The 25,551-nt window shown below is 42.6% G+C and overlaps 1 long non-coding RNA gene across 2 annotated transcripts in view; it reads left to right on the forward strand.

Annotated features, from left to right (window-relative positions):
• LOC122698254 overlaps positions 1–25,551 on the forward strand; it is a 60,613-nt gene that overhangs the window by 24,937 nt on the left and 10,125 nt on the right. For both annotated transcript variants that reach the window (XR_006342300.1, XR_006342299.1), the window contains exons 2-5: positions 819–902; positions 8,633–8,812; positions 19,015–19,212; positions 21,744–21,827. This is a non-coding gene — a long non-coding RNA (uncharacterized LOC122698254). The remainder of the gene's footprint in view (positions 1–818; positions 903–8,632; positions 8,813–19,014; positions 19,213–21,743; positions 21,828–25,551) is intronic.

Genomic DNA, 25,551 nt, shown 5'->3' on the forward strand with positions numbered 1-25,551 from the left:
AAAATGTGGTAAATAAAATAGGGACCTCTCTGGTGGTCCAGTGGCTAAGACTCCTTGCTCCCAATGCGGGGGGCGAGCTGATCAGGGAACTAGATCCCACATGCTGCAGCTAAAACATTGTGCATGCCACAACTAAGACCTGGTGCCATCAAATAAATATTTTTTAAAATGTGGTATATCCATACAATGTAAGCTTATTCTGCCATATAAGGGAATAAAATATTAATGTACTCTGCAATATGGGTAAACCTTGAAAACTATGTTGAGTGAAAGAAACCAGAAGCAAAAGATCACATATTATTTGAGTCCATTAATACAAAATATCCAGAACAGGCAAATCCATATAGAGAAAAAGTATTGATGGTTGCCAAAGTCTGGGGGAGGAGGTATTAGAGAACGCCTGTTAATAGGTGTGGGGTTTCCTTTGGGGGTGATTGAAGTGAAGTGAGTGGTCACTCAGTCATGTCCGACTCTTTGCAACCTCATGGACTATACACCCCATGGAATTCTCCAGGACAGAATACTGGAGTGGGTAGCCTTTCCCTTCTCTAGGGAATCTTTCCAACCCAGGGATTGAACCCAGGTCTCCTGCATTGCTGGTGGATTCTTTACCAACTGAACCACTTGGGTAATTAAAATGCTCTAAAATTAGATAGTGGTGATGATGGTGCTCTAAATTAGTTTCTCTGAATATACTGAAACTCACTGAATTGTACACTTTAAATGGGTGAATCTTATGGTATGTGACATATCTCAATAAAGTTGTTACAAAAAAATATATATCAACTATAAAAAAGATCACCCTGGCCTCTTTACAGAGAAGAGAAGAGAAAGGATCCTTGAAGGAGGGAAGTGGAAGCAGGTGATCAATTAAGAAGCTACTGCAGCCATCAAGACAACAGGTGACAGTGATTTACATAGGGGTAGAGTGGGAGGAGATGGTGCTAAAAGAAAGAGGGAAGCACAGGTTTCGGTTTGGGTAAATGGGTCACAGGGTGGTGCTATTTGCCATCCTCCATCAGGGAACTGAGTTTGGGTCCAAATGAGAAAATCTGCACTGAATCATGATCCTAGCCCTGCAAGGTAGATGCAATTATCCCCATTTATAATAAAATGAATGAGGCACAAAGAAATTAAAATAAATACCTTAAATAAATAAAATAAATACCTAATTAGTTTTGTGATTAACAGCCTGACTGACACCTGCCCCCTTTAGTACATACTATATAAGGAGAGATTTTAAAAAGAAAAAAAAATAGGAAGAGAGAAAGCATGAGGGCAATAAGAGAAGACGGGTAAAGAGGGAAGTGTCAGGCACTCCCAATGGACCATTTTTGCTGCCTGGTTTTGGCCTGATACCTGTATTATGTTGTTCAGTCACATAGTCTTGTCTCTTTGTAGCCCCATGGACTACAGCACGCCAGGCTTCCCTGTCCTTCACTATCTCCCGGAGTTTGCCCAAACTCAAGTCCCTTGAGTCAGGGATGCCATCGAACTATCTCATCCTCTGTTGCCCCCTTCTCCTCTTACCTTCAATCTTTCCCAGCATCAGGGTCTTTTCTAATGAGTCGACTCTTCACATCAGGTGGCCAAAGTATTGGAGCTTCAGCATCAGTCTTTCTATGAATATTCATGGATTTCCTAACGTTGATTTCCTTTAGGATTGACTGGTTTGATCCAAGGGACTGTACAAGGGACTCTCAAGAGTCTTCTTCCAGTACCACAATTTGAAAACATCAATACTCTGTCACTAAGAACCAGAGAAGCCAAAAGGTATCACCCTCAGTTCCCAGTCAGTAGCAAGAGGCTGTTACTTGCCCTCAAATTTGCTTACCATCTCTCTCTGGTAGCTCAGCTGATAAAGAATCCACCTGCAATGCAGGAGACCCCAGTTTGATTCCTGGATCAGGAAGATACCCTAAAGAAGGGAATGGCAACACACTCCAGTATTCTTGGGCTTCCCTGGTGGTTCAGATGTGAAGAATCCACTGCAATGCGGGAGACCTGGGTTTGATCCCTGTGTTGGAAAGACCCCCTGGAGAAGGGAACGGCTACCCACTCCAGTATTCTGGCCTGGAGAATTCTATGGACTGTGGGGTCCCAAAGAGTTGGTCACAACTGAGCAACTTTCATTTTCACTTTCTCCAGTCACAATGCTGGAGTTTCTGTAGTTCAGTGCCCCCTGTCTCTCCCAGGAGGTACTGCAACCCCCTCCTAACTTCCTGCTTCTGGTTCCACCCATAGGACCATCCCCGTCTCAGCAATGGTGCTCTTTCTAAACTGCAGACCTCTTCGTTGCACCACCTTCCTTCAAACCCTTCGTAGATTCCCCGTCATGCTCCGGATGGAGTATAAGCTCCTCAACACAACTTACAGGGCCCTTCATACTCCCCCCAGCCTCTTCTTCATTCTCTCTCTCCACATCACACCCCCACACCCTGTGAGCCAGCCACACTAAACCATTTTCTTTTTTTGGGTTTTTTTTTTTTTTTTTTTACTAAACCATTTTCAAATCCCTAACACACCTCAGTGCCTCTCACTAACCTCAGGCCTTTGCATGTGCTGTTCCCTCTGTCCAGAACAGCCAACCTTACCACTTAATTGCATTACTAACACCTACATGTTCTGCAGTCCTCCCTTACCCGCCAAGTCAGGGCTAGGCTCCCTTGGAGGCGTCCTCATGGCACTCTGCTCAGCCCCCATCAGCAGAGAGGGATTAGGGGTGGTCAGCTAATCAGTCACCTGTGGCAGAAACCTACAAGGGGGAATAAAAAAATCATAGGAAGTGTAATGAGATCAGAAAAATTCTGTCTTACAATTTCCTCAGATAGTATGCTATGTGGTTGGAATAAGTACTCTGCTAAGTTCCTTGGGGCAGGGGTAACACCCCAAAGGAGCTTTCTTGGAAATGCTAGGTGAGCTTCTAATGTGGTGGGGTAGGGGGAGGGGAGCTTTCTGTTTAGGTCTTCCCAGGTGCTGCTAGTAGTAAAGAACTCACCTGCCAATGCAGGAGACCCAAGAGATGCAGGTTCAATCCCTGGGTTGGGAAGATCCCCTGGATGAGGGCATGGCAACCCACTCCAGTATTCTTGCCTGGAGAATCCCATGGACGGAGGAGCCTGGCGGGCTACAGTCCATAGGGTCACAAAGATTTGGACACAATTGAAGTGACTTGGCAAGCATGCACACAATTGTCTGTTTAACTTTGAAGGGCTCGTTAGGCTTAGTGGGGACTGCAGGTTTGGAGCTGAGTGGAATTGCTCAGGACTTTGGTGTAAGGATCAGGGTTGGCACGAGCAGCCCTTCTCTGCCCTTCTCTGCTGACTGGGTCACAACATCCCTTTCTAGTTGCACTGGGCAACTCTGAGGGGAGAGAGAGAGGTACCACCACAAAAGCCCTCTTGGGTGAGCCACAATCCTGCCTCCCAAAGCACTTAGCCTTTCCTCTAATGGAAACTGAATAGAGATTTAGAGCATATTGATTTGATGCAGTGTCTAATTATTGGGCTGTCCGGATACTCACATATTTCAGTTCATACTCCTCACATAACAGTAACTTCTCTGTAGCCCTTGCTGGAAGATATGCACTGTGATAATCATTAATACTTGAATCCATAAGATGTGTCAAGTATTAATTCATTTAATTTTAATTATCAAAATAATCCCTTAAGGTGGCTGCTATTTTATCCCCATTTCACAGCTGAGGAGACTGAGGCACACAGACATATAGGAATTGGCAGAGCCGGATTTTGAACCCAGGCTGTGTGGTTTCATCTTGGGCTTCCGACCTATATAGTACACTGCCCCTTGTTGATGGGGGCTGAGTCATCCTTTTCACTGAGGCAACCTCTTCAGTTGAGTACAGACCTAATGCATAGAAAATGTTAATAGCTATTTACAGAATGAGTCTTTAATTATTAGAAGACTGTTATTCATTTGTTCAACAAATATTGAGTCCCTTTTGCATGCCTGCCCCACAGCCACATGCGTCAGTAACCTCCTCCTTCTGCCTCAAACTAATGAAGGGACCCTTTCTCCCCCATTCCTGCTAGATGTTCATGCTGCCTCTGGCTGAGACGATTGGAAGGCGTTTGCCATCAGTGCCTAAGACTCCTCACGCTCACTGCAGAGGGCCCAGGTTCGATCCCTTGTCAGGGAAATAGATCCCATATACAGCCACTGAAGTTCTCACGTACTGCAACGGAAGATCCCGTGTGCAGCAACTAAGACCCAGCGCAGCCAAATAAATAAATATTTTTTAAAGTAACTTCTTTTATGTTTAGACAGCTCTGAGATTCTTCTTTGTTAAAGAAACTGGCCTCCCAAGACTTGAAGAGGCACAATTTTGTTCTGCAATCTCCTCTGCATGACACCTCTCACGTGTGTAAAGATAGTTCTTGCAGCTTCCTCAGGTCCTCTTTCTGCTCATCTAGGCTAAGCTCCCTGAGATCACTTCTGCAGGAGACACCCTTCATTCATTAGGTTATTCATTCATCCAAACTTTACTAACAGCACATTGTGTACCATGTACTTTGCTAGAACCTAGAAATACAGAAATGAAGGCATAGTTCAAGAAATACAGCATCCACCAGGAGAGGGGGACATTTAAAGAAATAATTGCAACATCACTGGCAAGTGCTATAACAGGGATGTGGTGGGACACAAGGGCCACTCAGTCCAATGACTGACTTTTAAACTGGCCATGCTAGGGCATTCATTTTGACCATATTTATCTTGCATGATGATCACCAGAACTAAAAAGACTAGAAGAATTCTAAAAAGAGTACTTCCACCATTCTGACCTAAATGTGATAATTCTAAGAATGCAGCCCAGAACTGTAATTAATTTATTTAGCAGATGACTAACTTAAAAAAAAAAAAAAAACTCTGGTATTAATTTCATGAAGTGCAATTAGGTCCATCCTGTGAAAATGAAAAAAACAGATGGATAGATAGAGTGACAGTAGATAGATAGACATAGGAAGTATTTTATATTTATTCATCCTTGATAAACACCTTCTTGTTTCAGTCTAGCAAAGCACTAAGATACAGCACCAGGCCCAGAAAGCAGGGTTGAACTTCCAGTTCTGCTTCTTCTAGCTGCAGAAACTGCTTCTTTGGTCTATTTAGGGGATTAAAGGGAATAATAAATGAAATTATCTAGTGTATCTCCAGCCCCAAGCTTGGTGCTCAATAAATACTAGTGATATTTATTCTCGGCTCACTGGTTCATCAAGACGTTTTTTACACCTATGTCCAACACTCTATATATAAGGCTACCCCTTAGCTTCATGCCAACTGCAAACCTGACAGTGTGTCTTCTGGTTTTCAATAATCCCCCCACTCCTGACTCTTTTCCTCACCTGCATCTGCTTCCCCTCAATTTCAAGCTTTTCTTGGCCCAAGCTTCAGGCTCTCAGAAAGTTGACAAACCAGCATCGCCATCTGCAGGACGGCATGAGAATCTGGGTAAGAGAACAATTTCAGGATACCAGATGAACTAACTCAGCTGTTTTCTGCTGGCGTTAACAAGGCCAAGTTCACGGGTTCATCCCCAAAGGGGCCAATTAGCTTTACACTGAGAAACACTTCGGAGCACAGACTCAGCCTCTAACCTTGGCCCCCAGTTCGCACGTGTGTGGCTGTTGGTTAGAAAGCAGAGTCATCAATCCAATCTCATTTTGTATAATTTCTTAAAAACACAACTGTAAGGCCGTATGGAAACAATGAAGATTAACAAGACCTGGTCCCTGTTCTCAAGGAATCTCGGGCCTGCAGCTGTGTCTCCCCCAATAATTCCTGAGACATTAATAGGAGTTACGAGAATAAATGACCCCACAGCATTAAATTAGTTTGGGAAACACTGATCTAATCAAAGTCAAGCAGGTTCTTTGTGGAAGGGCTTCTCAGAGCCTTTAACATGCTAATATGCACTGTTAATTTTCCAAGAAGGAAATATAAGATGCAGTGTCTCTCAAATTTGGACAGCCATGAGGCATCCCCCTCTTTAAAAAAAAAAAAAAAAAAAGCAATGAATTCGCTGTCCCAGGGTATGACTACTTCCACTGAAATATCTATTTTAAGAAACAACTCATCCATGGAGAAAAGTTCACAGTCTTTTGCTAGGTTTAAAAAAGAGCAGACTATAGAACACTATCCTATTTTGAACAGACAGAATAAAGATATACACTAGCAAGGAAAAAGAAAAAGATGAACCAAAATACTAACACTGGTGATCTTTTTGTTGAAAGAGCTGTTGTTTTCTGTGTTCTTTATGTTTTTCAAGTTTTTAAAATTGAATAGACATGTAAAATTTAAAATGAAACCCACAAAGCACAAGTTCTAGGATCGTATGCATGCTAAGTAGCTTTAGTTGTGTCTGACTATTTGCGATCCTATGGACCAGAGCCCTCCAGGCTTGTCTGTCCTCGGGATTCACCAGGCAGGAATGCTGGAGTCGGCTGCCATGCCCTCCTCCAGGGGATCTTTCTGACCCAGGGATCAAACCTGCATCTCTTAAGTCTCCTGCATTGGCAGGCAGGTTTTTAACCACTAGCGCCACCTGGGAAGCCCAGGATGGTATACCATCATCATAAGACTATTATTGTAGAATACTAGGAAGAGCTAACATTTACTGAAAGCGAAGTGCCTGGCTCATGGATTATCTTAATAATCTCATTTAAACTTTACATATAAATTGTATGATATGAGAAATGTTTTTTCATTTTTTGTATATTTATTTTTTATTGAAGTATAGTTGATTTACAATGTTGTGTCAATTTCAGGTATAAAGCAAAGTTTCTGTTTTACATATATATATATATCTCATAGGTTATTATAAAATATTGAGTATAGTTTCCTGTGCTATACACTAGATCCCTGTTGGCTATCTGTATTATATATAGGAGTGTGTATATGTTAATCCCAAACTCCTAATTTATCCCTCCCCTCTGCTTTCCTTGTGGCTCAGTTGGTAAAGAATCTGCCTGCAATGTGGGAGACCTGTGTTCAATCCCTGGGTTGGGAAAACCCCCTGGAGAAGGAAAAGGCTACCCACTCCAGTATTCTGGTCTGGAGAATTCTATGTTCTCTATAGTCCATGGGGTTGCAAAGAGTTGGACATGACTGAGAGACTTGCACTTTCACTTTTTCCATAAATTTGTTTTCTGTCTATGAGTCTATTTCTATTTTGTAAATAAGTTCATTTGTTTCATTTTTTTTACAGTTCACACATAAGTGATATATGGTATTTGTCTTTTACCATCTGACTTAGTATAATAATCTCTAGATCCATTCATGTTGCTGCAAATTCATTCTTTTTAATGGCTGAATAATATTCCATTATATATATACACACAATACATACAGATTAATGGACATTTAGGTTGCTTCCATGTTTTGGCTATTGTTAATAGTGCTGTTATGAACACTGGGGTGCATATATCTTTTCAAATTATGGTTTTCTCTGAATATATCCCCAGGAGTAGGATTGTCAGATCATATGGTAGTTGTATTTTTATTTTTTAAAGGAAGCTCCATGCTGTTCTCCATAGTGGTTGTACCAATTTACATTCCTACCAACAGTATAGGAATACCCTCTCCATCATTTATTATTTGTAGTGAGGTACTATCTTTGCCCTAATTTAAAGATGGAAAATTAAAGGAACAGATAAGTAAACCCTGTGAAATCAGAATTTGAACCCCCTGCATCCCACATTTGCTGTCTAGTACAATTTCCCCAAGACAAACACACCCCATAAAACAGAGAGGATTCTGCTCCTCTGGAGAGAGAGACTATTAGAGGACAACAGTGAGATAGCTTTGCCACACAGCTCGTGGCTGCCTCTTATTAAATGCTCACTGGTGCCAAGAATTACTCTAAGTGCTTTCACGTATATAAACATCTAAACTGAACAACAGCTGGGCTCTACTGGCCCTTTAAGATCTGCCTTCTACAGTATTGTTTGGGCCACCTCTCTCTCTATTTTCTCTCTCATTGGCTACTAGAAGCCCCCAAAGCTATTCAGCCCCCCAAAACTATTTACTGGGCAAAGCAATTCAGCCCTCTCCAACTTCTATGGCATATTCAGCTCCAATTTTACTGTGGATCATCCAAACACTATTAATGAAGAAGCACAAAGGAAAAATGTATCTCCTTACTGACATGAAGCATGCCTACCTCCTTTAAAAAACAGAAGTGTTAACAGTCAGTTTTGGTTTATAATGCTACCTTTATTTTCTATTATATAGGGAAAAAAGAAAAAAATATATATATATATATATCATCATTGACTCAGTGGACATCAATTTGAGCAAACTCTGAAAGACAGTGAAGGACAGGGAAGCCTGCTATGCTGCAGTCCATAGGGTTGCAAAGAGTTGGAAACAATCTAGTGACTGAACAACAATAACATATATATATTGACTGTGCCAGGTCTTAGCTGCGGCATGCAGGCTCTTCGATCTTCGTTGTGGCATATGAACTCTTAGTTGCAGCATGTGGGATCTAGTTCCCTGACCAGGGATCAAACCAGGACCCCTTACATTGGGAGCATGGAGTCGTAGCCAGTGACTACCAGGGAAGTCCCTATATATATATTGTTGACGTTCTTTTGTTAATTCCATTCTGCAGATGAGGACACTAAGGCCACGTGACTTTAGTTTGTGGTTGCACCGCTCTTTGAACCAGGCCCGTTCAACTCTGCATAACACCAAGATTTAGAGGAAAGCGGGGACCCTCGAGACTGCAAGACACAGAAACTGCCTCCAAACTGGCTCTCACACCTCATCAGTCTGCCCCTGTTACTTCAGTGTAAGTGAAAACAGCCTGGGTAGAAAAGACCCCCGACTGAAGAACGCACACAATGCCTTACCTTCAGGTTGAGGAATCTGGTCCCACAAAGCAGTTAGAAATGATTTGTTGAGCAGCTGACCTCACTGACAATGGTAGCCCTCTGATAGAAAATCCCCTTTTCTCTGCTCCCCACCGCTCCTGTTTCCTCCAGAGACAACCATCTCCATCAAAATTTACTGCATTATGTTAATTTTTTAAATTATAAGATATATCTTCCTTGGCCCTCCTTGGATCTGGAGGGAGAGGATTATTAGATCCTTTTCCTTTTGGGGGGCATCTTGTACCTCAGCCTGAGGTCCCAGGCTCCTGCAAAGCGGAACAAACCAGGTTTTTGTCCTTCCTCTGCCTTCCAACTGTGCTTGCATCTGAATTTTCCCACCAACTGAGCTTTAAAGGGCAAGCAGGGCTCAGGGCAGGAGGCATCACAAAGCAATTTTGGACAATATGGGTTCTTCATTCCATCTGTGAAATGCCACGAGCACCTTTGACCAAACGTTAATACTGCACAATTTCGACATCTTATGGAGTTTGAGAGATGGGGCTGAAGGTTGATTGGGGTACAAAAAATAAATCTTTTCTATTGCCACGAAGCAGTTACAGTTGCACAACTGAAATACCAGCCCTTTGGAAAAGCTATCAAACCCACTCATGCAGTTGGGTAATATCATCATCCAAAGCACTCCTTAGATGTCTGGTGTTCACAGCACAGCTCGAAGTGACTTAAGTGGACACAGTCTATTATGTGGGATGTTTTCAGGGCTGGATATATGTTTCTGATGCTGGCAGTGAAACTGGCTCAGACAGATGCCAAAGAACCCCTCTCAGAGGCCAGCATGGTATATGATCATCATAACTAACATTTATTGGACTCCTTCATTTGCCAGGTCCATGCGACAGGTCTCACCTGATCTTTAGAGTAAGCTTTGCAGGAGGGGCTATTGTTACCCCTGATTTACAGAGAACGAAACACAGATGTTAGTAGATCTAAGATGTTCAGTAACATCTCCTAGATGTTAAGTAATCAGACCAAGATGATAGAGCTAGTAAACAATGGTTGTTGTTGTTGCTGTCTAGTCACTAAGTCGTGTCCAACATTTTTGTGACCCCATGGACTGTAGCCGGCCAGGCTCCTCTGTCCACAAGATTTCCCAGGCAAGAATACTGGAGTGGGTTGCCATTTCCTACTCCAGGGGATCTTCCTGGAGCAGGAATTGAGCCCACATCTCCTGCATTGCAGGTAGATTCTTTACCACTGAGCCATCAGGGAAGTTACTAAACAATGGAGCAGAATTCAAATCCAAGACCCCCGATGCCATGTTTCACACACTCAATCACTGCCTCACACCTGTGTGACTCACGTAGAATGGCTCCAACATGAGTCCTGGAGTTGTATACCCCTGGATGCAAATTCTGGCTTTAATACTCAATTAGACCAGGTATACAACCTCTATAAATTTATTTCACTTCACCTGCAAAACATGGGGACTCTAATGGCTAGCTTGCCAAGAAGTAAATAAGTATTTTTATAACCAATTGCATCCAAAGACCCACAAGGGTCAGTCAGTCCCAGAATCAGAACCTTCTTCAAATGCATAGCAGGAGGAAAAAGACTTCTATGTCAATAATTATTGTTTTGTTTCATTTGTGAAGCCTCTTAGCCCACAGTAGGCACTCAATAAATTGCAGCTATTGTAATTCTGTATTCTCTATGCTATGCTATATTGTAACTTTATATTCGTGCTGTGCTGTGCTTAGTCGCTCAGTCATGTCTGACTCTTTGCGACTCCATGGAGTGTAGCCCACCAGGCTCCTCTGTCCATGTGGTTTCTCCAGGCAAGAGTACTGGAGTGGGTAGCCTATCCCTTCTCCAGGGGATCTTCCCAACCCAGGAATCGAACCGGGGTCTCCTGCATTGCAGGCAGATTCCTTACCAGCTGAGCTACCAGGGAAGCCTGTAATTTTATATACTTTTAACTTTTCCTTAAAGACTAATCCAACCCATCTATTTGAAATGCTACTTAAATGAACATACTTCTCCACACATCCTCTTACTTTTTAAAAACTATAAACTTTAGTTCTCATCATCCATATTAAGACAGAATGAGGTGTGTAGCAGGAGCCCCAATTTAGCAGCTTCAAGCTGTGTTTCTCAAAATTATAGGTTCATCTGCACAGGTTTGGAAATCTGAATAAACACATTCCCAGGACCAAGCTGCTTCTGGCAAACAAATTAGAGGTGAGGCCTACCTACCAGCCTGGTTTAAGTACACGGACAACTTCAGGGTTGGAGAGGAGACATAGATATTGCACACAGATTTTCCACTGGCCCAGCTCCTGGAACTATTTATATGATTTGACCCAGAAGTTCTTGCCTCTTGACCTGAGACTTTTCCTGTAAGATTCCTGTCTTACTGTAATTTAACCATCCCACAAGAGCCAGAGGGGTCTTTTTAAAGTGTGTATTAGGAACTTCCCTGGCGGTCCAGTTGTTAAGAATCTACCTGCCAATGCAGGGGACACGGGTTTGACCTCCGGTCCAGGAAGATTCCGCATGCCTCAGGGCAGCTAAACCCGCCTGCTGCAACTACTGAGCCCTAGAGCCCTTGCTCTGAAACAAGAGAAGCCCCCACAGTGAGAAAGCCCAGGCACAGCAAGAAGACCCACTGCAGCCATAAATAAACAGACACTTAGTTTTTAAAAAAAGTGTAAATTAAATTGTGTCAATGCGCCTGCCCTGTTTAAAACTTTGAGTAGCTTCCCATTGCATTGATACAATCCAAACTCTGTATCACAGCTCACAAGACACAGCATATATGGCCCCTGCCTCCCTCTCTAAACTCATTTCCCTTCTCCTCTCCCTTTATTCACTGCACTCCAGCTATGATGGCCTTCTTCTGCATTCCTGCCTCAGGGACTGGCCCTTGCTGTTCTTCCCACCTAGAACACCACCTTAGCTAAGACTGCCTCCCCTGGAACTCTCTCCCTGACCCTATCCTATGCTACCTTTCTCTGTAGCACTTACCAGCATGGGAACTTGGCTTATTGTAATATAAGCTCCCTGTATCAAGAACAGTAGTTGGTAAAATACACTCTGTCCTCTGCACTCACTCGCCCTGGTTTCCAATCCCTGCTTTGGTGGCGGTTTAGTCGCTAAGTCAAGTCCAACTCTCTGCAACCCCATAGACTGTAGCTCACCAGTCTCCTCTGTCCCTGGGATATTCCAGGCAAGAATACTGGAGTGGGTTGCCATTTTCTTCTCCAGGGGATCTTCCCCACCCAGAGATTGAAGGTGGGTCTCCTGCATTGCAGGTGGATTCTTTACCAACTGAGCCACCAGGGAATCCTGCTCTACACCCTGGATTTCAGCGCAGCGTCTATCTGTCTTTGCTTGGCCATGCATTTGAATCTCATTGTCTGGGTTTCTGACCTCGGCTCATAGGCCTCTTCTGTCCTCATTGACTCTCGGTTGGGCAGATTCCTTGGATTATAGCACCACTCACAGCTTTACTTGAGAAATACCTCCTCTGCCATCCTGGGTCCCAAGCCCATTTCCTAGCCCATGTGGGAATAGCAGTCTACACAGGCTCTCAGGACTACAGTAAGTCTTCACCTGAAGAGGCCCACTTTGGCCACTCACTGGACCTTGAAGCAGCTAAAGCAGAAACGAAATGCAGACCATTCCAAGGGAGGTGAGATCCCTTCTTAGTAATTTTCTCCATAAGAAGGCAGCCAGATCCACTGTCTGCTAGAAATTTGGACGGTCAGGATGTGACTGATGCTTCCTGGGCCAGAGTCCAGATGGAACAGTGCTTCCGTCTCCTCCTGGGGGTGGGCAGCTGAGAAAGTCCATTACACATGATATCACACAAAGATGCCCTGCTACATGCAGAAAGTAACAATGATCAAAACCATGACTATTACTATCTTTTAATGGACTCCATAATCAGGACTAGGTGCCAGGTACTTTATGTTCACGAGCCCACTTAATTTTCACAATAAAATTAAGGTAAGTGACTATCTCCACTTAAAAGATAAAAAAATCAAGCCTCAGAGACAGATAAAATTATTTGCTCAAGGTCATATAACAGATGAGTGGGAGAACTCCAGAGCTCATGCTTCCAATCCCTACCCTCTAAGTATTCAATGGACAGCAAGGAGATCAAACCACTCAATCCTAAAGGAAAACAACCCTAAATATTCATTGGAAGGACTGCTGCTGAAGCTGAAGCTCCAATACTCTGGCCACCTGATATAGAGAGCCAACTCATTGGAAAAGATCCTGATGCTGGGAAAGATCGAAGGGTGGAGGAGAAGGAGATAACAGAGGATGAAGTTGTTGGATGGCATCACCGACTCAATGGACATGAGTTTGAGCAAACTCCGGGAGATGGTGAAGGACAAGGAAGTCTGGAGTGCTGCAGTCCATGGGGTAGCAAAGAGTTGGACACAACTGAGCAACTGAACAGCAAAGTATGTTCAGTTATGGGTCTCTTCACACCTACACACACACACCCACACCAAATTATGTATTCCTCCAGAGCTAGGATTTATTTCTTGCTCAGCACCCACATAGCACAGGGGCTAACCTTTAGTGGCTGGTCAGCACATTTTTGTAAATGCATTTCTAATGCTATTGGATTAGTATTATAATTTACATACACTATAATTAATAGATCAATATAAATATTTATTGCCATAACACACTGTTGACTTTCCTATCCTGTACTATTGGCCATTTGGGCTATTTCCAATTTTTAGTTTTAATGTGCAATACAGTAATTGCTTTTACTGGAACATGGAATGGAAGCGAGAAGCAGAGGATGAATCTAATAAAGGAAAAATTACATTCTGCATCTTTCATGAGGCCATTTAGGGTGAATCCAATTAAGTAATATACTAATTACATAAAATAGAGAAACAATTCTGGAGTTATGATAATAAAATTACAAGCCTTTTCTAGCAAACTTAAATACCACAATTTTCACTAGAGAAGCATTTAATATATTGCAAGATACACAGTACCTTCTTATCTAGGCAAGATCCAAAATTTCTTTCAAAAGTATTAGTCTACAGATAGATGTGTTAAAACCTTATAATGAAGAAAATGTATGGCTATATTTTAGCAAACTGACTTTATTTAATAACGTGCCAGAAGTGTTTATATATATATATGTGTGTGTGTGTGTGTGTGTGTGTGTATATACACATATATATGTAGTATTTTAGGTCTGTAGTTTCTGGTTCAGATTTTTAAATTTGGTTTTGTATTTTGCTTTTGTCAAGCGACTCTCTGGTGTCCTCTAGTGGATGAACTGAAGAACAGTTTGTGCCAAGAGGCATTGGTAGTTATTTTTACGTATTACATGCCTAAAAGTGATCACAATTCACACTTTTAGGTTTACATGAAGGATATTTTGAAGCTCCCACTCTTTTTTGAAACATCAGTTAAAAATTAATACAATGGTTTTAATCATCATAAATAAAGCACTAAATATATTTTTCAAAGGACCCATAGGTAGTTTACAGAAAATTATTTTCTCCCAAATACAAAGAATTTACAAAGGGACAATATAACCCAGCCATAATTTGTTGCTTTAAGGAGACATTGAAATGACATAGGCAGAGAGGTCAACATCTTCCAAAATGTACTCTGTGAGATACTAGCTCCCTGGTGTGCTGGTGGGGGAAAGCGGGAGCTCCTAGTTGAGAGACATTTCAGAAGATTGACTCACTCCCCTTAATTTGTTTCCACACTCAGTTCATAAATTTCTTTGATATGCTTTTCTGTGCTACTTGCTCATGGGAAGAGAATGCAGTCGATAACATGACACAAGCTTTTCAGTTGGCTCTATAGCTCAGGTTGTCACTGTGAACTTAATTGTCAGCATTCATATTTATGTAGAAACACATATGCATTTTTGTGTGTGTGTATGTAGTTAGTTAGCTAGCTAGCTATTTAATGAATATGGGCATAGCAAACATACCAAACTCCTAATAGTGCTTTATTTCTTGGAGGTGTAGCAGGTGGAAGTGAGTAGCAGAGGGTTTTACTTTCAAAGTTATACTTTCTCTAATATTTGAAATTTGTACAAGAGGCATATTTAGCTTTTTGCTTCTTTGTTTTTTCATGTTTAACTGTTATAATCAGATATATACGTGTGTGTGACACACATTGATTATCATATTCAATGGTAGAATTTGAAAGATAAAAAACATTTCCCCAAGCAATGTCCCAAATGCACCTCTCAAGCTCCCATATACCAAGCTCCCATATAATCCAATCTCTCCTAAGGACAGCCCACCCACCAACACACCTCTTCTCTTCAAAACTCCCCTGCATTTGCTTATATCCAAAAGGCAAAACCTGGCTGGACTCCTGCTTGGTTCCTAGAGCAGAAGCCTAGAGCGCCCCCTTTCGGCCTAAGGCTCCTCAGCACTAACCCTGTCTGTTTCAGAAAATGCAAGCCACAAAGGTGACTTGGGGTCAGAGCTGAAACCTGCCAGCCCCTTGAGACTGTCTTCTCACTGCTGGTGGTGGTTTTCCCCCAGCAACCTTCAAACTCTTTGTAGAAATAGTTTCTCTCACTGGAAAATAAAAAAGTCATTCACAAGACTCTAAATTTTCATTTGCTCTGTTTAATAACTTCCTTCTCCCCCTTTTCTCTCTTTCTCTACGAGCGCATATACACATGCACACACCACCACCACCTCCAGTGTCAGTCGTATAAGTACACCCCCCAATTATAGCTGCACTCTCAGGGTGCTTACAAAATTAGGTTTCTCAGACTCACAGAGAACAAGCTTATGGTTACCAGGGAGAAGAGTGGGGTGAGGGATAGATAGGGCTTTAGGGAGTGACATGTACACACTGCTATACTTTAAATGGATAACCAACAAGGACCCACTGTATAGCACAGGAAACTCTGCTTGATATTTTGAAACAACTTAAACTGGAAAAAAATTTTTCAAAAAAAGTAGATATACATATATGTATAACTGAATCACTTTGCTGTACACTGAAACTAGCATAACATTATTAATCACCTATCAGTTCAGTTCAGACGCTCAGTCGTGTCCGACTCTTTGCGACCCCAAGAATCGCAGCATGCCAGGCCTCCCTGTCCATCACCAGCTCCCGGAGTTTACTCAAACTCATGTCCATCGAGTCGGTGATGCCATCCAGCCATCTCATCCTCTGTCGTCCCCTTCTCCTCCTGCCCCCAATCCCTCCCAACATCAGGGTCTTTTCCAATGAGTCAACTCTTTGCGTGAGGTGGCCAAAGTATTGGAGTTTCAGCTTCAGCATCAGTCCTTCCAATGAACACCCAGGACTGATCTCCTTTAGGATGGACTGGTTGGATCTCCTTGCAGTCCAAGGGACTCTCAAGAGTCTTCTCCAACACCACAGTTCAAAAGCATCAATTCTTCGGCACTCAGCTTTCTTCACAGTCCAACTCTCACATCCATACATGACCACTGGAAAAACCATAGCCTTGACTAGATGGACCTTTGTTGGCAAAGTAATGTCTCTGCTTTTTAATATGCTGTCTAGGTTGGTCATAACTTTCCTTCCAAGGAGTAAGCATCTTTTAATTTCATGACTGCCATCACCATCTGCAGTGATTTTGGAGCCCCCCCCAAAATAGTCTGACACTGTTTCCAGCGTTTCCCCATCTATTTCCCATGAAGTGATGGGACCAGATGCCATGATCTTAGTTTTCTGAATGTTGAGCTTTAAGCCAACTTTTCACTCTCCTCTTTTACTTTCATCAAGAGGCTCTTTAGTTCCTCTTCACTTTCTGCCATAAGGGTGGTGTCATCTGCATATCTGAGGTTATTGATATTTCTCCCAGCCATCTTGATTACAGCTTGTGCTTCTTCCAGCCCAGCGTTTCTCGTGATGTACTCTGCATATAAGTTAAATAGACAGGGTGACAATATACATCTATACTCCAATTTAAAACTCAGGTTTCTGCATCAATAGAATGACAACCAGACCCCAGGTCAAGATGAACTCATCAGAATCAATGTTATTCCGTGTCTGGGAGCTGGGCAAATTCACCTTGAGACACACTCTCTCTTTGCCTGCCTTCCTCAGAGTGAAGCAGGAATCTCATCTCCAGGCTGTAATAAGCTAACATTTATTGAACACTCAACATACACAGGAGGGGCCTTCCCTGGGGTCCAGTGGTTAAGTTGTGGCGCTTTTCACTGCCAAGGGCCCAGGTTCAATCCCTGATCTGAACTAAGGGCTGTACAGCAAAACAAACAAAACAAAAAATCCCGTAGGAAATGGTCTCTATGTTTTGTTTTTATGTATTATCTCATTTCAACCTCACAATAACCCGCTGAAAGAGGTACTCTTCTCCCCCAGTTTATAAAAGACTGAGGTTCAGAGAGCCTAAATAATCGGTCCAGAGGGATACTACATAAATGCTCAGCTTCATGCAAGCAGGGGACATGAACTTGTGTGGGGCGATTCTTTCGAAAATATTTAATCAAGGGCTCTGCAGTCCACACCTAGGATGGGCTAGCCCCAAGATTTTCCCACAAAGTGCATACTTCCTGGAATGGGCAGGGTGCCACAGACTGTCAACACTATACGAACACAAGATGCATCATCCAGGAATGCCTGTTTTCCTTCCAGATTTTTTGGGGGAAAATATTATTTTATCATGAGAAAAATAGACACATCAAAGAGTATAACTCAAAACTTTTGTGTGTTTAGGATAAAATGCAAAAAGATAAAATCCAGCTAAAACCATCTCTCAGGTGAAAGGTTTCATCGCACCACTGTGATGCTTCTCCAGCTTCAGAGTGCATGCCTAGCATCTGCGGGCAGGGCCAGCACCGGTGTGAGACCTCTTAGTGCTATGCGCAGTTGACTTCAATGCCCTGCTGCCAAGGTCTTGAAATTCTTACTAATTTTTAAACGAGGGATTCTCCTTTTCATTTTGTACCAGACCCTACCACTTATCCAGCTGGTCCTGCCTGAGGATTTTGTTAAAATAACAGATCCTGGTTTATTGTACCTGGGGTTCTGTGGTTCTAACAAACTGCCAGGTCTCAGGCTTGCTATTGGCCTGAGACCACACTTTGAGTGCCAAGACCCAGTCTTTCACTTTTGGCCACAGTTTCTAAAACTTACTCTTCTTATAAGAACACTAGTCATATTGGATTTGGACCCTCCAATAGGACCTCATTTTATCTTAATCACCTCTTTAAAGGGCCTACCTCCGAATACAATCATGTTCTGAGGTCCTAGGGGTCAGGACTTCAACATATGAATTTAGAGGGTGGGGGGAACACAATTCAGCCCATAACAGATACAGATGACAAAACCAAACAGAAATAATGTGTCTGTGGGTCCATATGCAGCCTTTTCTTTTTTTTTGCTGTTGTTGTTCTTTATTATTTTTTAAAAGTTTTACTGGAGTATAGTTGATTTACAGTCTTAGTTTCAGGTACATAACAAAGTGAAGCAGTTATACATACACATATATCTACTGTTTTTTAAGATTATTTTCCCATTTGGTTCACTGCAGAGTAATGAATGGAGTTCCCTGTACTAAAACAGTGGGTCCTCATCTATTTTATATATAGTAGTGTATATATGTCAATAGCAATCTCCCAGTTTATCTGTACCCCGCCCCAATCATCTGGTAACCATGGTGACTCTATTCTGTTTGTAAATAAGTCCATATGCTCAGTTCACCAATTCACCAATTTTATATATACAATTCAATGAATTTTGACAAGTATGTACAGTAATGTGATCACCACCACAATCAAGATAGAACACTTTTGTTCCCCCAAAAGTAACCTCATTATATGTGTGTCGCTCAGTCGTGTCCAACTCTTTGCGACCCCGTGGACTGTAGCCCTCCAGGCTGCTCTGTCCGTGGAACTCTCCAGGCCAGAACACCAGTGTGGGTTGCCATTCCTTTACTCCAGGGCATTTTCCTGACCCAGGGATCAAACCCGGATCTCCGGCATTGAGGGCAGATTCTTTACTGAGTCCCCAGGGAAGCCCAACCTCATATATCCTTATAGTCAATTCACTACCATAGCTAGCCCTCAGCACCCATTGATCTGATGTCAGCGCACATGCAGCCCATTCTTGATTTCATCACTCTCCACAATGCATCCTTTCTCCTCAGATGAGTTGTTCATGGAGGATGAGGAATTCTTCCAAGGCAGGCCAGCAGTGTGTGCAAGAGCTCTGGAATCTCTTTTTCGTTACTAACCACGGAGAACTTGGGCAAGTTCCTTCACGTTGTGGGCCTCAGTGTTCTTTCTTGTGACACGAGGATAATAATAACGCCTGCCTCTGAGGATTACTGTGAAGATTAAATGAGGTAACCTCAGATCTCCTCTTCCCTTTGGGCGAAAGAAACTGCCAGAAGTTTTGTATAGATTGCCCTTGAAGAGGTCTTTGCAGCCTTCCTTCCCTAAGGAAAGGTCTAGTGGGTCTGATGTCTAGCCGAGTGAAGGGGCCCCTCCTTGCCTGTAGGGCTCCAGGGAGGGTGAGGGGCCGGTTTGCAGAGTGAGCCCACAGATCTTCTGGGAGGGGAAAGGCTGACCCTGTCTCCATTCCCAAACCTCCCTGAGAGCTGGAGTTAGAGAGATACATGGAGATGCTTGAGGACAATTCAGAAAAGGATTCAGAAGTAGGAAAAGACAACAGGTCCAACTTGTTACCGCATCCAAGCTTGTACTCCTCACCACATGACAGGTCAATAAACCAAGGGATGGGTTGTTGTGGCAAGGGCCAGCGACTTTATTTGGAAAGACAGTAGACCTAGAAGATGGTAGACTGCTGTCCCAAAGAACTATCTTGCCTGGTTTGGATGCTAGTTTCTTTTATGGAACAAAGAGGAAGAGGAAAGGAAGTAAAGAAAAAGAGGCAATAAGTTGTTGCAAGTATTTCCTGGTTCTGGCCTGACTCCAGAGGCGCTGTTTTTATTCCTTCTTGCCTGGATCCACTCACAGGTGGGCCGGGTCAGGAGGTTTCCTAGGAGTGAAACCAAAGTATTTTAGCTTAACACTCAGGCATGGGAGGCAGGGTTCTTAGAGATGGGCCTTTTGTATGTTAGTCTGCTCAGTCGTGTCTGACTTTTTGTGACCCCATGAACTGTAGCCCACCAGGCTCCTCTGTCCATGGAATTCTCCAGACAAGAATACTGTAGTGGGTAGCCATTCCCTTCTCCAAGGGATCTTCCCGACCCAGGGATGGAACCCGGGTCTCCTGCATTGCTGGCAGATTCTTTACTGTCTGAACCACCAGGGAAATATATACTTTAAGCTATAGGCAACATCACTTTAGTGATTAACTTGTAGCAAATCATTAGACGACAAAGGTTAAAGTGAAAGATCCCATATGGAGTCAGATTTGTTCTTCCCTATTACAAGCTGAATCCAGAGATATGGGACGTGTCGTCAGGCTTGGCAATTTGAACTCAGAAGGGAGAGTGCAAGATGGGGATTCTGGGTCCTTTAATGCTTGATGCTGTCATTGGTTCTACCTACCCCTCAAGGCCAGTATATTTTTTAAGTTTTAGTTATTTATTTATTTTTGGCTGTGCTGGGTCTTCCTTGCTGCTCAGGGACTTCTCTCTAGCTGCTGTGCACGGACTTCTCATTGCGATGCCTTCTCTTGTTGCAGAGCATGGGCTCTAGGGCGCGCAGTCTTCAGTAGTTGTAGCATATGGGCTCAGTAGTTGTGGCTCCCGGGCCCTAGAGCACAGGCTCAATAGTTGTGGTTTAGTTGCTCCGTGATGTGTGGGATCTTCCCGGATCGGGGATAGAACCCTTGTCTCCTGCATTAGCAGGCAGATTCTTTATCACTGAGCCACCAGGGAAGCCAAAGGCCAGTGTATTTTAAGAACAATAACCCTAGAGGCTCAGATATACTAGAAATGACAAGGAGACTCTCCATTGAGCACAATCTAGAGGCTTCTCCTTCCCTTGAATAACTGTTAGTGGAGAACTGAGTTGGTGAGCTGAGGCCCCGCCTCTGCAGCATCTCAAGCAAGAATTGGGCTTCACATGAGCTCTGCTGCTGCCATCTTGCAAAGTTATTGAGAAGTTGGGTCCCACCCCCACCATCCTGGAGTAGCTTTGCTTCCAGTGGACGTGGCTATCCACTGGGGAATCAAAGAGAACTGTGGACAGCTTGTCCGTGAGCCCCCTCAGGGAGAGTAACCCTGGGGGACATACCATTTGTCCTTGAAGAATTCCCCTATCCCCCCTGCAACAGATTCCACTCTAGCAAATGGGGTTATAGCAGGAGCAGAGAACTGCTAATCCAGTGCTTTGGCCACTGCCCACCATAACCAGCTTCCACCACGCTCAGGGCCCTTCACTGCACTCCATCCACTGAAATGGGACCAAACACGTGTGAACTTCTTGCCACAAGACACATATCACGGCTCCTGGGTTCAGGACACCCAGAGGAAAGGGCTGTGGAGGCCTGGGGACAGGGTGATGGGACTGCTGACCTTCCAGCTCTTACCAGCAGGTGGGGCCTCAGTGTAATCTGAGAAGTGACCGAGAGCCTTGTACCCAGCAAGAGGGAATCCTCTAGAAGGTAGTACAAATAGTCTCCAACACACAGTAACTGCCTGTGGGGGGAATAAATGGTAGTTATTATTATGGGAAAAGTAATTACTCACAAAATCACACCCCACCCCCCTACTACCATCACCACCATTTTGTTTTGACAAAATGGGGAAAAAAGAGAAGGCGCTTCTCCCTACCAGCAGAAGAATGAAACTCTAGTCGGGAATATAATTTTCCCTCAACCTTAAAGGGTTGAGTAGAGGATATGGAAAGTCCTGAAGTTCCCTCCTCACCTCTCTCACCTGTCCTTCCACGCTTACTCCTCCAGGTTTCATCGCCTACTACAGCTTTAACCATAGCAACCCGGCTGGTAGGAAAGGATGGAAATGCCTACTCATCCTTCCCGAGGCAGGTAAGTCTTCACATTGTCTGTGAAGCCTCTTTGCTGCTTCACTTCAGCCTCAGAGGAGACGACCTCACCCGTTACCCAACGTGGATGTTCCAGATCGCGGGACTACCTCACAGCACTCGTTGCATTGCTTTAAAACCCTGTTTGTTTGTCTCTGTCCCAACCCCACCATCTCCTTGGGCACATCTGTACCCCTCCATGTTTGGACTAGTGCCCGATACAAAGAGCTGCTCAGGGCATTTCCACTCGTGAATGTTGGCAACTTAACGGAAGGGAGGAGACTGCACTGAGTAGGCATGAGAGGGGGTGGGAGGCAGGTTGGCCCAGGAATGGAGCTGAGCCAGAGCGGCCTCAGAGGACAGAAGTCATGTCCTCAGCCTCCGGGAAAGCTGTGCCTGCCATTCAGGCTGTTGCAGGCAGGGAAGGGAGGTGAGAAACTGCAGAAAAGCTAGGGGGTTGGAAGCCGAGCAGATGGGATGAGGAGGGATAAGCTGACATTCAGATCAGTGTGCAGCCCTGGAGGGTCAGGACTAGAGGTTCAAGGCTGAGACTTGGTGAGATTTCAAGGCCTGTTTTTAGAGGGTGATGACTATAGAGGCAGGGGTGGCTTGCAGGACTGTCGAGTTTAGATGGAGAAAAACATCTGTGCAGAATTCTTCTTCATTGGCTCGGGGAAGTAGGAAAGGAATCCATCCAGAATGAATACCTTACAATCACACTTTTACCTTTTAAACTGCTAAATTACAGACATCATCTCACTTCAAAACAATACAGAGTGATAGCCAAGTGTGATAGCCAAGCAGGCCTGGTTTCAAATCTCACTTACTAGCTCTGTGAATTTAGAGAAGTCACTTCAAGTCTCCAACCTTCGATATATTCTGTCAATAAAGAATATTAAAACCTTCCTCAAAGGACTAATAAGGAAAATTTAAAATAATGGATGGAAAGTGTTTAACACAGGGCCTGACATGAGTAGACATTTCATACTAATTCCATACTTCTCCATGCCAACCAGGGATGTGTTTCTCAAATGTTTCTTTCTGAATCCATTGAAACTGCACCAAATCTTATCACAATTTGTCTTTTAAATGGGGCGTGAATGCTCAATACAATTGCACAATCCAAAATTGGTGCAGACGTCCCCTTGCAGGGTCTGCAGAGGACAGCGTGGGTGCTTGCCAGCCTTTGAACTATATTCTTCTCCTGTCTCTCATCTGTTACCTGGGGGATGCAATCTGTGCCATTTTATTTTCCTGTTCTTTCACCTTTGAGTGATGAGGCAATAATCGTTGCTGCAGGAGCATTTACTCAGCCGAGCTATTTCACCAGCCTTTCACCCTCAAATATACTCTTTGTTCCCCAACTGAAAATTGGGCTGTCTTTCATGAACAGAGATGACACCGTGACAGTCTTCACCTTCAATGGACATTGTTCGTTTTCTTAAAATAACAATAGGTGTTGGTAAGCTATCCGCAAACATGTTTCATTGGGATCTCAGCCTTATTAGTAAGAAACATGGTTGGAAGACTGAAGCACGAGGCTGGAAATTTGTGCAATTACAATTCCGACCTTAACCATAAAACTGTCCCATATCACAGGATGGATGGGTGGACATATAGACTGAGATTTCAAGTAAGGAGTCTCGTGGATGGCTCTGTTTGTATGATAACCGGCTTCCATGGGGAAGGAGGAAGTGATCTCTTCTGTTATATCATTAATTTACTCTCAGCACATCACCTGTCATTTATCACGCCTTTATAATAACAATGAGATTCTGTAAACACAATGGAAAACATAAGGTGCATAAAGAGTCTGTTTTCAATTTAAGGCCAAACCAAGGGCAAAACATCCATTTTATCTGGTTTACTAACCCTGGAGAAGGGAAAGGCTACCCACTCCAGTATTCTGGCCTGGAGAATTCCATGGACTGTATGGTGCATGGGGTCGCAAAGAGTCGGACCCGACTGAGTGACTTTCACACTTACACTCACTCAATGAGAGATATTTGGAGATAACCAATAGCACTTGTCATGCCTTAAAGCTAGCCATAGAAAAATTAGCCATACAGTGAAATGGCCAGCATATCCCAAAGAATTCAAGTCTATAGATGTTTCACTCCCAAATGAAGGTGAGTTCTGGATGGATTTCGCCACTTGTTAAATGTATGACTGTAGGTAATAACCTGACCTTCCTGAACCTCAGTTTTCTCACCTATAGATTAGGAAAAATAATAATAATTAGAAAGAGAGTAGCTTACAAAAAAGGTAGAGCTATAATGCTTAACAACAAACACTTGGAAGATTGACAGGTGATTGCAATTAAAGTGTTTTACGATCCTTATTTTTTATTGAAGAGAGCTAAAGCTATTGACTAACTTTAAACTATGTTAAAATAGTTATACCTTTTACTGAGTAATAAATTTAAGAATAAAAATAGAATATATTATAACTTTCAGACGAATAGGAAAAAGCGAGAATCCAGAAAATTCGATCAAGTAAGTAGAACTGAGTTAAGAAGAAATAAACACACACAAAAATATCAATGTATGACAAAATAAATAAATAAATAAATAAAAATTAAAAAAAAAAAAAAGACATAAAGCATGGTAGGAAAAGTCAAAATAAGATAGTAGAAATAACCCAATATGCATCAATAAAAATAAATGAAAAGGAATCTACCAGTTGGAAGGCAAAGATTCTCAGATTTTAAAGGAAACACTCTGGTGTTTACAAGCGATATCATTTTAAAAGGATGAAAATCACCTAACTAAACCAAAACTACCTAACCCTCAGATAAAAGCTAAGTAAAAGAAATCTGATGTAGCTATGTTATTATCACACCAAATAGACTTAAGGGGAAAAAAATAAAAGCATCACTAGAAAGAGAGAGTCATTATGGAATGATGAAAAGAGTAATTTCCAGACAGTCATAAACATCTCTGGACTTGTGTGTACCTAATAACATGTCCTTAAAATATTTATAGCAAAAATGGATGGAATTACAAAAAAGAAATGGATAATTCTCAATCATAGTTGGGAAATTTTAACATACCACTTTCAGAATAGACAGATAAAGCAGACAAAAGTAGACAAAAGAAGATAAGAGAGCTTCCCTGGTGCCTCAGACACTAAAGAATCTGCCTGCAATGCAAGAGACCCAGGTTCCATCTCTGGTTTGGGAAGATCCCCTGGAGAAGGGAATGGCTACCCACTCCGGTATTCTTGCCTGGAGAATTCCATTGTCAGAGGAGCCTGGCGCACTACAGTCCATGGGGTCACAAGGAGTCAGACCCGACTGAGTGACTAAACACCTTCACTTTCAAAGAAAATAAATCTGAACAAATTTAATCAAATGACATATAGAATTCTGTGCTCAATAATTCAATATTATACATTTTTTCAAGTACATCTGGAACATTTACAAAAAGTGACCCCCAACTGGGTCACAGAGAAGTCTCAATAAACACAAAATAATTTATATCATCTAAACTGCGTTATCTGTTTAACACACAATGAAATTAAAAATACTTTAGAAAAAACATAACCAATCACCCCATCATACTGTACTCTAACAAAGTTAGAAAATTTTAAGTACTTTTCTAAATAAATACATTGATTAATTAAGAAATCTTATAAAAATTATTAAATATTTAGAAAAAAACAAGAAAACAACTATATATCAAACACTAAGGCAGTTTTTGAAAGGAAATTTATATCCTTTAAATTAT

The sequence above is a fragment of the Cervus elaphus genome, chromosome 1 (genome assembly GCF_910594005.1).
Source record: "Cervus elaphus chromosome 1, mCerEla1.1, whole genome shotgun sequence".
NCBI lineage: Eukaryota > Metazoa > Chordata > Mammalia > Artiodactyla > Cervidae > Cervus > Cervus elaphus.